The following is a 12,189-nucleotide window of genomic DNA, read 5'->3' as shown; positions in this document are numbered from 1 at the left end:
ATGTGCTCTTCCCCGTAACACAGAGCTTATGTACATGTTTTCCTTCCTTCTCCCCTCTCCTCTTGCTGACCCATTTTCTACTTCTTCTCCTGTTTTTTGAGCACTCCTTACACGTGAAACACTGAAAAAAAAGAAAGTTAAAATTTGTTCTTTGTCTGTAGCGATTTTATGGTCTATTGGAGGACAAAAGCATGTGAAGAGATGCATACAATTTAACAGATGACTTCAACAGGGACATGCATGGAGTGTCATTGTCTCTCACATCAACCTCTGTGCCTGGAATGCATTCTCTTTGTTTCAGCCTCCCAGATCCTGATATCCTTCTATCTTTCAAGCCTCAGCTCACGTTTATCATTCTCTCCCATAACTATACATACTTAGTGATTCCCTTTTATTTGAACCATTCTTGTGATTTATTGTCTATACCTGAAGAGCCTATTAAGATGCACAGCATTTGGCGTCACCTCCAGAGTTTAATATTTGGAATCTGGGGTGGGCCCTGATAATTTTCACTTTAACGAGTTCCTGGATGATCTTTCTGCTGCTGCTCCAGGGAGCATACACGGAGCACCATTCGCTACCCCAAAGGGCTCCCTCAGCATTTGCCAAACATTCCCTCTGGTATGAGCTAATGTTCCTGTTGCTTAGATCCAGTTTCCTACCTAGCCATTAGTCCCTTGAATCCAAGAAGTATTTCTTCTTATTCTTTGCATCTTCCCACAGCTATTAGAAAAGCATGCCAGTCAATAGTAGGTGTAGAGGAAGTATGTTTAACTTGACTGGTTGATTTACTGTCAGCTCAGTGGCTGTTTCTCTCCTATTACTTCCACCTCCCATGAGGACTGCACCCATGGCAGCGGTTTTATGTGAACTTGGATTACTGTATGGAAATGGAGGTGAGCATATGTAGATATTTGTATTATCATATCTTTCAAATAACATCTCTCAAATAATGATACTTGCAAAACTTTTCCTCATGTTTATTTGCAGAGTAATACATAGGCAGTTGCCTTGGAAACACTCACTCTGAATATTCTAAATTTTCTATAATGGAAAATCTTGCCTTTACCTTATAATTTATAGTCTCTCTCATTTTTGTGTTTTGCTGAGAATACGTAATGAGATCCAAATGCTGATAAATGTCATTTTCTGAGAACATAATTGTTATATTCATGTATTACTTTTTTTATAAACTCATTTTTGTCAGTCAGCCTTCCGAAGGGCAATTATCTAATAAAAAATAAAATTTTAACTAAGGCTATTTAAAGTTGTGTTTTAACTGCCCTCTGTATAGTGTCCATTTCTTTTTTACTTGTACATTTAAAAATATTAGTTTTTTTTTATTATCTCTTCCCTCATAAATCAGAATTAAAGCTGTCATTTCCACATTTGTATTTGTAGAACTGTTAGGCAACTCTTTTTAAATGTCATTAAACACCAACTAGCCTTAACAATTCAGAACGTCTGGTTCCAAAAACCCGATTACTAGACTCAGTCATAACACATTGCATTTTCTCCTAGACTCAGCAACATCTCCATTAGTTATTGTTCCTGTTTACTCAGTTTTGAGCTAGACTCTCCCAGAGTACCTATTACGTCCTGAGAGCAAGTCCACACACGACAAGGTGAAGAACAAGTTTGACAATTATCCTATTAATTTGATCTATGTTTACATATATATAGCCAAACCAGATAATTCAGTACAAATAACTCACCCAAAGGACTTATTATCTGGGTTGGTTATCTACATAGATCAAACTAGATCTTAATAACTCCCAAATTTCCCCTTTATTTTATGTCCTATAGACATAACCAAAGGTGATTCTACTTGCTCTGGCCTACGCATGCCGAGCTATCTGTTTCTACAACAGTGGATTCAACTTTCAAACTTACCACATACTTACAGAAAAGTTATTGAAGACTAGAAGTATCAAAAATAGCTACTAATGAGTTATTGCATTTATTCTTTCTAAGTCAACAGGAATGTAAAATTTGTTTGCATTGTCATTATCTCTCTTTTGTGTAGTATGAAATCTAACATTCATTTAAATATATTTTCTCGGTCAGGGTCCATCTGACCACTTATATACAGATATGTCTAATTGTCAATGAAAATATCTTATATTTGACTATGCCTTAGCTATAAGAATGTGATGACAACTAACATTACTCTAAGCTTACTTTGTTAAAAATGTTTATACAGGCATCTCTTCTTTTAGAATTTACAATGTGTGTCTACTGGACTCCTCAAAGATAAGGAAGACAATATTCATACGTGTACAGCCAGAGCTTTTCTAAAGCATGATGTATACTCAGTAAATGACTGAACAAACTTGAATATTACAAAAATTAAACATGAATATTGTAGAAAATAAGAAAATAACAATGAAGAAGAAAGGTAATAATAAGATCACTAACTCACCACACTAAAATACCATTAATATTTTAGTATATGCTCCCAGAAAGGATTCATTGCATATTTTATCTATTTTTAATATTTCATCATATTATAGAAAGTGCTTTGTACACTTTTTTTTGCTAACCAGTATATCTTAAACTCTTCTTCATATAAATAAATATACTTCTGTGACTCTGAGAAACCAGTTTTTTATTATCGTATACACACACACACACACACACACACATATATGTGTATGTGCATGTATATATAAAACCATTGCCATGCTCACCACCCATTTGCAGAAGCTGACATCATCCCATCTGGGCTTTAGCACCCTGTGTGGAATTACCTCCACTGCTCACTCTCTTCAGACTTCAAAAGTTGCACCTTGAATCTTGCTTGGACTCTGACACTGTGAATTCTCTCATCACCACCCTTGGATTCTGACACCCAGTCTGGTATACGCTCTTGTATAGTTGGACCCCCTATCTGCCTTATGCTCTGACACACATACCAGGCCACCACCACATATGATGTCCTTCTGTCTTTGCTGAAGTCTGACTTCCCACATCGAATTTCCTTTCTTGAAGAATGCACTACTCAACCTACTTGAGTTTTGACACTCCCTCTGAACCATCCAAGACTCTTCCCAGCTGCTGTGTGAAAGCTTACCTTATTCACCATACCTAATGACTTTATGACTGAAGGGAAGAGAAGGGTAAAGATAAGGAGAGGGACTAAGATGAAGAAAAGCTCTCTGTTTATTTTAAAAATGAAAGTTGACATTAATTTGGTATTTACTAAGAGCTGCATATCGTGCTGTGCTTCGCTATGTTATCTCATTAAAGCAAAAAAGTGCCTCTAGAAAATGTTCCACAATTATTGCTATCATATCAATTATGTAGCTAAGTCTTACAGACCTTGAAATTCCCCTATTATCACGGTATAAATCACAAATCTAGAATGCGAACACCCTATTATGCGAACACCAAATTATCTTCTTAACTATAAGCTATAATGCCTCTCTACCTATAGTTCTTAATCCTTGGTTTTTAATATTGCAACTACCAATAAAAAATAACATTAACTTTTCAATATTAAATGTGTGGTTTTTCTGAATTAATAAAGTTAACAATTTTACTACTTTATTTTACCATGATAATCCAATTTAAATATTTTCTTTTATTTTGTTTTATCTTATCTCTTCATGTATCTTATTTTAATTTTATTTTGCTAGTTAATCTTATTTCTTTTATACCTCTTTCTCTATTTTGCATTTTATTTTTTAGTATGTTTTCTCAAGCACTGTTTCCTATTTGCTCTTCAAACATTTTACCATTATTCTATAAATGGAAAACAAAAGCACACAGAAAGAAAATGACTATGAGGATATGCTAGAAAGTAAGCAAGAAGGCACGTCTGCCATTTCTTGGCCAATTCTTTCTGCTTTCCACCATAGCATCCCCCTTCTCTTCATATGTAAACTATACAATTGATTCAATAAATAATTTGAAAATAAAGCAAATCCTATAATAATTAAATTAAATCCAAGTGCAAAATTAGAAGGTTGAAAATTTTTCTCTCTTTCTCTCTCTCTCTCTTTAGAATAGGGGTTCGTTTCAAAGCACATTCTATGTAGAGAATAAGTATATAGCATAGACAACCACTTAAACTTACCAGGTAAAATTATGAGTAGAAGGATGAATAGAAAGTCTGAGACCTACCCACATTAGGCCACTGCCCTGACTTACCCCCCAAGTACACTAGTTTTTTTTAAATCCTTATCTTTGCTCCTCACTATTAGGAAAACTTATGTCAGAGTTCAGTGGTTCCCGGTTCTCAGACTTGAGAGTGCACCAGAATCACCTGGAGGGCTTGTTAGGAAATAGATTCCTGGACCTCACCCCAGAGATTCTGATTCAGTGTGTCCAGGGTGGAGCCTAAGAATTTGTGCTTTTAATAAGTTCCCAGGTGGAGCACCGTGGCTCACACCTGTAATCCCAGCACTTTGGCAATCTGAGGCGGGTGGATCACGAGGTCAGGAGTTCTAGACCAGCCTGGCCAACATAGTGAAACCCCATGGCTACGAAAAATACAAAACATCAACTGGGTGTGGTGTTGGGCACCTGTAATCCCAGATACTTGGGAGGCTGAGGCAGGAGAATCGCTTGAATCGAGGAGGTGGAGGTTACAGTGAGCCAAGATCAAGCCATTGCACTCCAGCCCAGGCAACAGTGCAAGACTCTGTCTCAAAATAAATAAATAAATAAATAAATAAATAAATAATAAGCTCCCAGATGTTTCTATGGTTCAACACCACGCTTTGAGTAACATTGGATTAGACCATTATCTACAACACTCACAGAGACAAACTACTGTGATATGTCTTCAGTTCTTCTCTACTTTCCGTATTAAATAAAAAAAAAAGGACATGAATATATATTCTCAATTTGTTTGTTATGCCCTGGTATTTAAAATATTTCTCTTTTTATCTTTTGTTATGACACTGAGAGAATGAAACTACCTAACTTCCTATATCCAGAGAATAAAGAGAAAATGGTGCCTTGATTTAAAATTTGGTCTTAGTAGCTATCATTACACAAATTTGTTCTTTGTGCAGCTAAGAAAGGAGTCCTTAAAATGCATATGAGCCAATAATTAGCCAATTTCTTACTCCTGATGGGTCCAAAAGGCAAAATTCTTAAATGAAAGAAGCTTACACTATTTTCTTAATAATAGATTATGTATATTCCATTTTAGCTGTTCAACTTATTGTTCAATTAGGAAATTTTTTTTCCTTTTTATGACTTAGGAAAAGTTAAGTTGCAGAATTACTGTCTATGACAGTTAATGTTTTTCTTTAGAAAAATGATGTGTATGTGTGTGCAGGTGAGAATGTACGTGTTTGTGTGTGCACAAGCATGCATTCCAGGGGTACTTAGTAGACTGTCTAAGAATTTGAAAGTTAAATCAATGAAAAATCTTTAAAAGGATTCTACTTAAAATGTTAATATTCAACTTAGACTGTTCAGCTACATATAATAACTGCCAAAGTACTTGGATGGATTTCCCACAAGGTAAAAAGAGAATCTGTACTTTAAAAGAGCTACTTCCTAAAGCCAAAGAGGCAGAAATTGGGGAGAAAGGAGGAGGGCTATATTGGAAACCAGGGAACATCATGAGTGAAACTTATAAGGTGATTTTAGCTTATTCTAGCTTTTCTCTTAGATATTAAGAAAAGTCTTAATCGTTAGGCTAAATTATAATTTTGAAACAGTTAAAATATTTTTCTCAGGCAAATACAAAATGAGCATGTTTCAAATATTTTATTCATGCCATTAATTAGTGAGAAGCTAGCAAGATATTAAGGTCAGTTGAAATAAATATTAGAAAAACAGACACATATAAATATATAATCAGCAGTAATGAATGAACTTGCTGACAGATGTAAAACATATTAATAGTCTATAGGACAATACCATGTGAGGTTTAGACTCATCTTTTCTACAGGATAGAAATCAATTATATCTTTACTTGACAAAAATTATTTGTATTCTTATGAAGGAGAATAATTTGTATTAATATCAGTGTTCTACAACTTCACTTGTTCCCCTACCAAATTGTAATGTAGCACCTTCAACAGAAAGACAATCAAAGGTACACATCCTGACAGGTTCAGATCACTGAAGGATCTGTTAGACAATGTCCAACACTCCGGTAAAGAAAATACAGTAAGCCCTTTTGCCCATTTCCGCTTGGGCACATTTTTCTGTCAGTAGACATTCAAAATTATCTTCCTCACATAGTCTAATTTCATTTTGTGGCAATGTCCTTAATCTTTCATGAAGACTGCTGCACCTACACCACTTTATGTGGAGGGAGTAGAGAGTTGTCCCCCAGGGAAATGTAGCCTAGCCACCCTCTGTTTCATTCACCAGGAGACCTTCCTTGTGGCACAAACTGCAGAGAGAGGAACTGAAACCAGACTTCATGAGCTCTAGACCACTGCCAGCAAATAGAAGAACACTGATGATTGAGAGCAGTTCAGTGGATGCTCCCTAGAAAGCCGGTTAACCTTTTTTTGAAAGGATAACACTTTCACAAAAAGTCACGAATGACTAATGATTGGATTCCATATGAGGAACTACACTGGTGCTGGAGAAGTTTTGGAGCTGGGATCCTGGGTCCAAAGGAAAAATAATGAGAATATTAAGATAAAACTATCTGCTAAGATATTTACTCTTGTTTTGCTCATGTGTCAGCAAGCCTAAGGGAAGAACTTGAAGAATTTTGAGAGTCCAGTGCCACTCCAGTGGATTCCAAGCCAGATTGAATAGGAGTTGTTATGAAAACCTGCCTTGATTTCACACCTATCTGCTAAAAGATGTTATCGCCCTGCCAGCCCTCTGAACACAGGCCTTTCTGGGAGAGGGAAAGCAGGCTGGCAGCCCTGAAATGTGCCCTGGGTTTTGCAGCTGGAAAAGACAGATCAGACTGGTGATTCAAGAAAATCCTGTCCCACATGGGTTCTGATAAACATGCAAGCACTAAAACATTAAGCCACATTTGTCAGCAATCTTACATCCTATTTTTTGTTTCCTTTCCTGCTAAGTTCTTTTATTAGCAACAATGATAATGATGCTAATAAGAAGCCACTTATTCCAGCCTCTGGAATGATTCTTAATAATTTATGATCTCCATTTTTGTTCAAAATTCAGCATAATTCAGCCTTTAAAAAAAAGAAAAAAAAATCTAGTTACACACAGAAAATGAATTATGCACCAAATTGTAAATATTCCATTTTTTTGCTGATCTGAAACTCCCCAAAGAAATATGAACACCTGATTTAACATTCAGCTACAGTGACATTTCCTAGCTGGGAAAAAATACTTGCAAAATTCACAAGTATTTGCAAAAGATAACTTTTTTTGGTGGATACTAGTACATTCTAATGTGTTTTTAAAAACTATCTTGTGCTTATATTCCCCAAAATGAATAAAATATTGCTTAGTGGAAGTTTGTTCTGTGAATAGACTTACAACATTTCAGCAAGAAGGGACTTTGCATGGCTAGGGATAATTTCCCGATAGTAAAGATGCATGTGACAGCAAACTTTCTACCTGGAGAGTAGCAAAAGTCACATAAATGCCTACTATTACCCTGCAGACTTAACTATTAGATATCTTGGCCAACTGATATATCACAACTGAAAACAATCATCCTGCTAAAGTCTAAAAGGAACTGGAAAACTGGAAAAGTTGTGTTTTCCACTGGGATTTCCAAATAGAAGGCGTCAAACACATTAAGCTCAGAGAAATATTACTAGTATTTTCACTAATAACTTTTGTTTCTTTGTTTGTTTCTCTGAAACATCGCTCAGCTATGAAAGAATTAGCTTCCATGTTAAATGGTTTATGATGAGCCAAATATCCCCACTGTCCAAGTGCTTTGGTCACATGGGTGAATAAACAGCAAATGGAATTGAGGCCAACATTCCTCATATTGATGATTTCTCAACACACAGACATACAACACACATTGTCATACCCTAAATGTCTTAACACTATGTGGAATAGTCAACACACAATTTGATTTTTGCATATTAGCAATAATAGTGTTTCACTAATAACAGCTTGTATTGGTATTAATTTATTTGACACTCACTCAATACATATTTAGTGACTGTATACTTCAAAGTTTTTTGTGAGCGTTAGTGAATCACATAACCTTGTGAAATGACATGGCAGGAATAGTTTATTTCATTTTGTCTATGAATAGACTAAGGATTATAGAGTTTATTAATTAGAATTCTAGATTCCTGAGTCCTACCATTAATCATCATTAATTGTCATTCTAGAGGAAGTCTACAAATTATTGGGGCCAGAATCACCAAGGACTTGTTAAAAATGCATGGTCTAGAGCTCTAACACAGAAGAAGGCACTACAGAATCAGAATATGTGAGATAATAATAGCATTTAGCAAGTACCCCAAATGGCTTGCTTCTAGAAACTGTTCCTAAATATCCCAGGATTGATTGATTAATTGATTGATGAATTGACTTGTGTTACAATATTACCTGATGTAATTCTGTCTGTTTAACCTGGAAGACTAGCTACATAAGAAGAGATATGGTATGGTAGCCCATATTAGAGGAAGACACAATGGGAGGCATCTCACGAAAATGCTTCTGTGTCCAAAAGCAATGTAAAGTTAAATCCAGAAAGTAAAGGGAAAGTCCACTGCAAGGGAGGTGCAGATGTGGATAATCCGAGAGACTGCATTCTTTCTGGTTGACACAAAATACCATTACCTCTCCAAACAATTTTAAATTAAGCAAAAGCTAGTGGATAAAAATGGGTAAATTCTGTTTTTTTTTTTTTTTAATTTTTTAAAAAAAATTTTGTAACTGATTCCTGCAAGGCAGGCCTACATCAAAATGTGACTGATAAGATTGGTTTTTAATATCCACCCACTCCCTTTTTCAAACTCTCTTCTTTCTATACCTGCATACTCCTTTCCAGACAAGTTACTAGTTCTCTGACATCCTTGAGGAAGACAAATGATAAAGCCTTTAATGGTAGAGTATGAACTTAGTGATTTCCATTGAGGGAATACATGTCACCTTTCAGACTGAGGTATTGCTCACCCTCTCCCAAACCAGGTAGCATAGGCTGTTGCCTCCTCATCCACTGGTAAGACACGACCAGATTTTTATACTCATGGCCAAACCACTCCTGCTTAATACCAACTTACTTCAACTCAGATTGCTTGAGACTCATTGTGGTTCATCTGTAAGGCAAAACTGAGACAGGTATTAAAATCCTCATCTCGAATTCTTGCTTTCTCTACATTGACGTGTGTCCCTTGGAGCTACCAAGTCAGGCTTTTCAGCACATTCCATTCACCCTCAATGAGTCTGCAAGTTGCACAGAACCTAAAGAAACAATCAATTCCGTCAGGGGAAAATAAATCAATCCCACCATTTTTTGTCTTGTTGTTGTTCATCAGAAAATAATTGGTAATTTACCTTTTCTCACTTTTCTATAATTTTGTTGTTCATAAATAGCATTGCTGAAAAGAAAAAAAAAAGTGATTAATCAAAATAAAATTCACATGCAAACTTGCATTCTCTCCTCCTCCTAATTTTACATAATGTGTCTTTGCTACATATGAAAAGTGCTTATCACATGGTAAAACGATATGCACCCCGAAACAAACATACTTTCCAATGAAATGCTGGCATTATTGCCGTTGAAAAAGTAACAAAATACTATGTTACAATATTGCTAAAAGTAATATAGCTTTCCTTGTTTTCCAAGAGGCATGTCTAGCAACAATTCTATTTCTCTCTCTGTCAGTTTCTCTCTCTGTGTTTCTCACTCCTTCCTCCAGTCACCCTCCCTTTCTGGTCTTTGGTTTATCAATATATCAAAAAGCAAATGTGATGACTCCCCCACATATCTGCTTTTCAGATTTCATTCACCTCTGACCTGTAATGGTCCAATTTAGCTCAAGTACTTTTATTTATGCTATTCCCTAGACCTATACATTTTGATGAAAGAAACGACACTCTCTGTTCAGTGCCTTCAGAGAGCACTTTGCAGGTACCATCCGTTCAGAAAAAGCAGTCACCCAATACATGAGATTGTGACAAGGTATAATGTAATGGTAGTTATGCGAACCTCCAATAAACCAGCGCTACTTCACAGATTACTTGGAGAGAAAGTCTCTTAGCGTGCTTGAAGAAGTATGAAATGAATTTCATTTCCTTCTCATTTGCCTTGCTTCTGAAAGGTTTCATGCAAGATATGTGACCAACTATTATAGTACTAATCCATCCATGACAGAGCTCAATTTTCTCTGAGAATTTACTTCTGAATGGGCTTCCGAAATACTTGAAAGCTCAAAATTAAAGTACACTGAACAGAGCAGCCACTGAGCTGTGGACAACTGTCAGTCAAGAAAACCAGTTGGAACAAAATGTAAATTAGATTTTATTTTATCTTATTTTATTTTTTTAAAGTGATCTATAATGATGAGGTGGTAAAGTTTTATAGCCCATTTCCAAACAAGAACAATAAGGAGGGAAGTGGCAAGAGCTGTTGTTGTGAGCTTTTCTCATTACTGCAAATGAAAACGGGAGCTTGTGTTATAGAAACTCTAGAAATGATGTGCAAACACTGTGGCTTGTTGTATGCACTCTTTGTTTTGGTGGATGAGAAAGTGGAATGACAGGAGCCGGCTGCCAGTCACTAGAGACACTGTCTATAGAACAACTGACACTGTGCATGACGTTGTGGTACTTGGGCCATAGTAGTCAGGGTATCACTGATGTTAGTTATATCAAGGACAGCTGTGGTCTACAGAAATAGTAGAATTTTATAAATTCAACACTATGTGACTCCAGGAATTTGTGAGACTAAAGACTAGCTAGACAAAACAACAACAACAACAACAAAACATGGCTGACAGAATTTCTAAAGATACAAATTTGTGGAGGTAAACATTCCATAATACTGGAATCAAAAGCTCACATTTAGTGCCTGGTATGTACCTGGGTCTGCCTGATACACAGTGGAGCTACGAGAACATATAAGGCACGTTTCTTGACTTGAAAATCTAACATTCTAGTAACTGCATGAAAGGGAGGGAAAGAGGATAAAGAGCAATGCTTCTAGAAAGCTCTGAATTTATAATATAAGCAAAAAGTTAAGTATCAAGGAGTTTCTAAAAGTAGTCTACTTTTTCTTTGAGATAAGGGAGACTCAGCAAACAATGAGCTCAGGGAAATTCTAGTTGAATTAAATACTTCTAAAGTATTTTTTGTTTGTTTATTTTTGAGAAGTTTGAGTGCAACATTTTTAGAAGGCATTGACAACTAAATAGCAATCAGACATTTGTCTAATAATGACTTTCTATGAGATACCACTCCCAGCCTTATAAGAAAGAGATAATTCAAAAGAGAGTTGCATTAATGAAATAGAAAGAGAGTATACCTGTGAGACGGTTAATTTCAGGTTTCAGGTGTGGATTAAGGAACACCTAGAGACCTAGTAAAGCATACTTCTGGGTGTATGTTTTAGAGTGTTTCCAGAGGGGGATGGCATGTGAGTCAGTAGACTGAATGGGGAAGATCCGTCCTCAATGTAGGTGACATTCGGGTGGGGGCCCAGATACAAAAGAAAGAAAGAAAGAAAGAATTTCCTGTCTCCTGGAGCTGGGAGACTCTCCTTCTCCTGCCCTTGGACATCAGAACTCCAGGCTCTCCAGACTTAGGATTTCAGGACTTTTACCAGCAGCCTTCAGAGTTCTCCAGCCTTTCACCACAGACTGAGAATTATACCATTGGCTTCTCTGGTTCTGAGGCCTTCAGAATGCTGGTACCATAGAGCTATGGGGCTCCAACTTGCAGGTGGCTTGTCATGGACTTCTCATATAGCCTATAGCTAGGACATATAGCCTATAGCTAGAAGAATTATTTTTTTTCTATCTGGACCTCCAGAAGATTTTCATAGCTATAACTATAGATATATGACATATGTAATATGTGATATATATGATATAATAGCTTATAGCTAGAGCCATACATATGATAATAGCTGTAGATATATTTGATATGATATATGATATGATAGCTATGTTGCCATAGCTATGGCTGTATCTATTGGTTCTGTCCCTCTGCAGAGATCTGACTGATACAACCTGGTGTGTGATGATGCCAAAAAGGAGAATAAAATAAGGCATGATACAAGAAATCAGAGAAAGGACTAACAGCACACCTCATTCT

Source organism: Rhinopithecus bieti, unplaced genomic scaffold (genome assembly GCF_001698545.2).
Source record: "Rhinopithecus bieti isolate Rb0 unplaced genomic scaffold, ASM169854v2 scaffold_23815, whole genome shotgun sequence".
In the NCBI taxonomy this organism is placed as follows: domain Eukaryota; kingdom Metazoa; phylum Chordata; class Mammalia; order Primates; family Cercopithecidae; genus Rhinopithecus; species Rhinopithecus bieti.
Note: the sequence above shows the minus strand (reverse complement) of the source record.